The following is a 6,634-nucleotide window of genomic DNA, read 5'->3' as shown; positions in this document are numbered from 1 at the left end:
CACCTGTGAGGCCATTTATTATGCGGGACAAATTATGCTTTGTTAGTTTACACGATGGTGGTAAAAATCTCTTTTATGTTCCTAGCAGGAATTAAATTACCAACATACCAGCGGGAATTAAAGTAATCTTCAGTTAAAACAGTTGTAGCAGCACAATACCATCTATGAGTTAAAACACCTCTGTTTTGGATGTCACAGCCTCACTGTGGTCAGCATCGCTGCCTCACAGCACCGGGGCCCTGTGTTCACTTCTAGACCTGGGGTGCTCTCCGAGAGGGGGCTGTACTATATGTTCTCCGCATGTTGGCATGGGTTCGTGCCGGGGGCTCCTGTTTTCTTTCCCAATTCCAAGATATACTGGTAGATTAACTGGCTCCTGGGAAAACTGTCCCTGGTGCGAGATTGTGCGTGCGTATTTGTGTCTGTGTGTGTGTCTGCCCTGCTTCCTGCCCAGGATGTACCCAGCCATGCTTTTCCAGGATTGGCCCCGGCTCCCCTGTGACACTGAATTGGATAAAGTGGTTAGAGAATGGATGGCTGGAATACCTCTATGTAAATTCGGAACAGGTTATAAGGGTTTCACCATGTTGTCAAGGATGAATCACCTTCTGGGTTTTCTAACTCGTGATGAGCCTATGACCTCAACCCTCTCTACCCACAGTCTGCAGGCTTTCAAAGCCACTGTTGACAGCCTTCTGTAGACTGTGTCAGAACTGTCCTGTCACTTTAAAATAGATTTTTTGGCTCTATTATCATAATAACCTTCATGGGTCAGATGACTGTGCCACAGTGTGCATTGTCCTCATTGCTGATGTGTGCCTCTGCACATTTGACTTATTGAAAATCCCCTCATAAAACAGAAAAAAAAGAGTCACCTAAGAAGGTCCTTTCAAAGGAAAGAACATTTAAACTGAGAAAAATCTGTTGGGAAACGGTCCCTGGCTTCACCCACAATGCATATTTCTTAATCAAATAATGAGCTATGAAGGGATTTTGTGAAACTAATAAATCCTTACATTGTGGTTCTTTAAGTAGACTCCTCAAAGGTTTAACATTTGTTCTGTCATTATCCTCTTTTAACACAACTACAGTATGCTTTGCTTCACTAACATTTGACATCTAGTGAAAGAAATCATTGTGTTTAATGTACATGCTGCTTACACCTATTGCAGGTTAACTGTGATCACTAATGACAACAGACAGTCAGATGTCAGGAGAGGATAAGCAGACGACTACTTTTACATTCATGTTTTACAGTAGGTCGACTCTGGACTGCCTCAGAACAAAAGGTTAAAAGATGAAATGGCAGTTCAGCTGTTCTGTGTGTCACGTGTCCCAAACTTAGAAAGAACAATACTAACAAAAAGTTTTAAAGAGAAAGTGGTGAGTAAATCACCAGTAACTTTGCACCCTGTCATGTAAATGACTTCAAGTACCAGCCAAGTTGCCAGTAGCAAAATATTCATCTAGATTATTTTCCTGTAACGTTGTTGTCACCTCTTCTCATTATGTTATTTTACCATTAGTATTTACCGCACATTTCCATTCCCCAAAAGCAGTGAAGTTTTTTGCACAGCTCAGTGTTATTCTCTCACTGTTTTTTTTTATTTAATTGCAGGTGTGTGTGAAGATGTGTGGGTGGGTGCTGTCTGTTAGTGGCTTTATGTTGTATATCTGTATTGGATGTCTTTTAATTCAATGAGATCAACAAACCGCTTTCCCTATGACAATAAAGCATTGAACTTGAACTTGAATGTGCAAGATGATCTTACATCACAAGTGATTATCAAAGTCTTTTATCTAAATGTGAAGTAGCTGAGGGCCAGCTCTTGGTCAGCCTACTGTAGTAAATGCAAATAAGGCCAAATTTATGTCAATAATGAGGCACCGTGCTTTTTATATCTTTTTTATGCTGTTTTAGTTTGACCATTTACGGTAATTATTATTTGTCTGCAGAGCTTTTTAATTTTTTTGAGTGCAGAAAAAATCAGTATATGAAGAAATCAAGTCACATTAATAGGGTACCGAAGGTGAACATTTGGATTTGTTCCTGTCACAAGGCTTGTTCATGTATTTAGTAAAATATACTACAGAGCGTATAATCTCCCTTCTAAGCTTCTAAATTTAAAGGATGAACCCTTAATCCTCTAATTTATCTATGACTTAACATCTGGGCTTTTCTAAGCACTTGTGAAACGTCCAAGTGTCAGTGATCTGAGGTCACTGGGAGAGGACTGAAATGAAAACCTAGTGCTTGTGTAGCTCCTCGTATTTTTTTCTTTTTCTGTCAATGAATGCCTTTTAAACCTGCCAGTTTGCGATTGCATATTGTTAATCAACTCCTGCTGGAGACCGCCGAAGGCGATGTGCTCCAAAACATCAGAGCACCAATCTTCTGCTTATATGTAAAAATCACTACAGTATTGGAGCACTGCTTTCTCCTTTTGCAGGTATTTTTTTACTCCCTAGCTTATCTTTATTATTCCTGTGCTGCCACTTTAATTGCATTTAACAGCACCTCATCAATTATGTAATGCAGTTCAACAAACTAAAGTTTAAGACTCAGAGACAAGGCTTCAAACTTGAACAAGTAGGTGAAAATTGGGGTAGTAAGTTCTCCTTTCTCAGCATGCATCACTCAGCATCTGCATCTCCTGTCCATCAGCACCCTGCACTTGGGCTCATTATTCCTAGTAGCTGAAAGAAGCTCCATTCATGGGCAGACTGCTATTCCCCTTTTTGAAGCAAATCAATGACAGATCAGCACCAAACTGCTTTCTCAACAAACCACACAATATCATAAGATCCGTCTGAAGCTACTGAAAGCAGTGTGTCTTCATTTGGTTTGGCTTGCTTTTTTTCTCACTGCCACAAAATCAGTGGGGCCTATCTAAGGCATTATTATAGTCTGCAAAAATTAAATTAAATATAACCACTCAGACAGTGGACATAATATTTCTGTAGAGCTTTGAGAATGAAAAGTTACTGACCATGATTCCTACTTTCAGTAACCCATACTGTTTTGAGGCATGCATGAAACATACATAATTCTGGTACAGAAATGGCAGTTCAGGATAACCCATATTAGGATTATCCAGTCTTTTTACAATTTGAGGAACTTTTTAAGGAGCAAAGGAAATAAGAGACATGATATATAATATGCTAGGAGAGAAGGTGCTAGGCTCAGCTCAAAAGGAAAGCCTCAATAACACAACAACAAGGTCAAAGCGACAAAACAGAGAGAATGTACAAATTAAAACAAACATCACAGCCCTTTTTCTCCTACGTAAGCTTCTGCACACTAAAAGCATTTTGCTTTTTACTAATATGAAGTTACTTAAACCTAAAACCTTTACTAATATGAAGTTAATATTAATAGGGCACCAGTACTCAAGTTACAATACATGCATTACTGACAGGAGATGCACGTATTTGTATTAATGATGTTCTAATGAAAAAAAGGGCTCTCTCACATTTGTGAATTAAAACGAACTTGTGTTACACACATCTAAGAGGATACACATTTTTACACTCAACCTGTACGTCTTGTACATTTACTAAACTTTATGGATGAGGCGCAGTATAGGTAATTAATTTAACATACAGGATGAAAAACCTATTTACCATTTGCTAGGATGTATGATTATTCAATAAACCTTAAAAAATATTATAGTTAAACAAATTTAGATTGGTCAGAAAACAATTATTATTAAAATTATTATTAAAGCAATTTACTGAGTATCACAGCTAGAGGCAGAGGATAGGTACTAATGCATATGACTATTTAAACTGAATGCACAATATTAGACTATTTGTATTCTGTTGCCTATTTGAAAATTTGTAGAGATGCACTGTGATGCACTTTTCAGCTTGATCAGTAGATGTTGTCCTGAAATTGATCAAAATGCACTAGATTGGAAGTCCAAACAGTTTTATATAACATACAGTATGCACACAGAATACCTTGAGTGCATACTGTACCTCAATCAGACAGATCTTGATTATATTTTACATCATCAAAATAAAAGATCCACTATGCACCATGCCTGAAAGAATTTATGCTGATATTGAGGCTTATTAATACTTAACCCATACACCACTCAAGATGCAGCATTCACTCCACATTTAGAATTCAGGTTATCCATTAATATTTAAGAGAGATTAGCTCGGGTGACTAAGGCTCCCCTGTCTTCCAATCCCCCAGAAACCTCACAGTAACCTTGTAAAAACAGAGAGCAGTGTCAGACATGGGCAATCCCATCAAGGTATTTTGAGTTCTGATGTGCTGTTGAGTGCCTGGTATTTTGAGTACCCTCTTAATACAGTACGTACCATTCAGTCATTAGGCTCCAAAAGGAGAGTACAGCTTTGCTGACAGGCTCATCTTTGTGCAGTATTATGCCCTTTACAGCACTTTAGATTTTCTTCTCAGCAACTGATTTAGCAAAAGTTGAGTCTGTGTATTATGCATGTGTAATGGAGTTTATCTACTGCAGGGGTGCCCAACCTTTTTAATGTAAGATCTACTTTTTCATTTGCCAGTCCAGCGCGATCTATCAGTGTGATTTTGAAGCTCTGATATAGGGAAAGCAGACTGTGGGCCCATCAGTACAATAATGATACCCATCACTAAAATAACAGCAAATAAAAGCGAGTGACTCAGGCTACAGTGAACATGTAATGTTCCCCATTTAAAAAAAAGAATATCCTACCTTGATGTGAGCATTGGCACTGAGAGGTTTACTTGAGAACACTTGTAATGTTTTTGAACGTGTTGACACTTCTGATCATGTCGATTACATTTTTATTTTGTCTGTCACACAAGGGCAGCAAAATGTGTGACATTACATGAACGGATCTGAATGATTTTTTTAGGCTACCGAGCAAAAGTAAATAGTCAAATAGCCCGTTTATTTTTTACCTAACATTCTTGCGATCGATCGACTGGTTGAGCACCCCTGATCTACTGAATATCAACTCTTCCTATATAAGATACATAAAGGTGATACACAATGGTCATTTTAACTACTGTACATTGAATAAGACACCTTTCCTCCCCTAAATTGGGTAAAATTGAACACATCAGCCAGTACTGTGTGCAAACATGAGAGCATAGAAATCATCTCACATTTTTTGCAAGCCTCAGTAGATGAAATTGGTTAGCTGCTTATCCACAGTATTCTTCAATATATCTATTATATCCCTTGGCAGTTAGCCACAATTACTCAGTTGTCTACTGGAAAAGGAAATGTCTGAATAGCCTTTGATTGTTCTGGGAATTTTTAGCATGGCACAATAATTCTCAGAAAAGTGCATTTTCTCTACTGTGGGTGGAAGCATTGTTAATTACATCCCATTATCAACTGGCCTTCTATTAATAATTTACTCTTATACTTGTTTATACAACAGAGTAATTTCCTGGAGCGAATCCGGGTCAGGTACTGTACAACAGAAGCGTCAAGGTCCAGTTACAAGTCTAGCACCCTCACCACTGCTGCCCAGATAAGAGAACCAGGGATCCCCCTTTACTGTATATTGAGTTAAATCTGCCAAACACAGATAAATACCATTCACCCTGTTTCTGGTGAGGTGGTACGTTGATCTAATGGACATGGATTATAGCTCTCCCCAGTCACATGGAGAGTTGGCATGTTGTGCCTCCCAATCTGATCACACATTTGCCTAATCTGGGTTTTTACTCAGAAACAAACTAATCAGCCAAGATGAAGTCCTCTATCAATCCACAGCTCTCAATATATGGGACCTCCTGTTATTAGTCCGGGGTTGTTTGTAGCAATTATTTATTATCAGATTTTTTAATATCTCTAGCAACACAGCAACTCTAGGTACTGTACTACAGCCTGTGAAACATTATAATCAATAGAGATAACTAAGGTTCATCTAAACTTAACACACAATATATGTAGGAAGCCACATATTTGTTTCATATCTTGTTTAATATGTTTATCCAAAGCTGTTACAACACTGCATTATTCTCCTGAAATCTAATCTACAACTTCTGCTGTGGAATCTTGTCATTTAGATTTGCTTTCAAAGTGACTCTACTGAAGCAGGCCAAATGTAATTGATATGAACCCGGGATTTGAATATACAAAACTAGACTAACAGAGTAAGGATTTTCAAATGGACCGTCTTATTAGTGTTCTTTGTTGTTTTTTGACAATTATTTTTTCACCAATCCCAGTAAAGAGGTCTTTTCTAACGATGTCCTCTATAGCTATATTAACCTTGCATGATATCATTACTCCTTCTTCCCTTTGTAGGATATTAACGGGACAAATAAATGAGAAGTGCTGAGATTTAAAAGAGACTTTTCCTAGTTTGTGGATGATGCTATTTTTTTCTGCTTTGTAAATCTCTAATACATTAGCAGAATAAATATCAAATGGAGCGCTCTAAATTCTGAAAATACCCATAGACAGGCTTTTTGGCTGTGAACAGGAATATTCCTAAAACAGATCATTAATTCTGCCTGACTTCACGGTAATTTATAATATAGATCTCTTCACCTACAGTATCTGTTTTCTCCTACTACAAATTTATTTCAAAAATGTATTTGTTTCTTTCTGTGTTGTTTTATCATAAACTTCTACGGAACAGAACTGTTACTCAT

This window comes from Atractosteus spatula, chromosome 21 (assembly GCF_055471065.1).
Source record: "Atractosteus spatula isolate fAtrSpa1 chromosome 21, fAtrSpa1.hap1, whole genome shotgun sequence".
NCBI lineage: Eukaryota > Metazoa > Chordata > Actinopteri > Semionotiformes > Lepisosteidae > Atractosteus > Atractosteus spatula.
Note: the sequence above shows the minus strand (reverse complement) of the source record.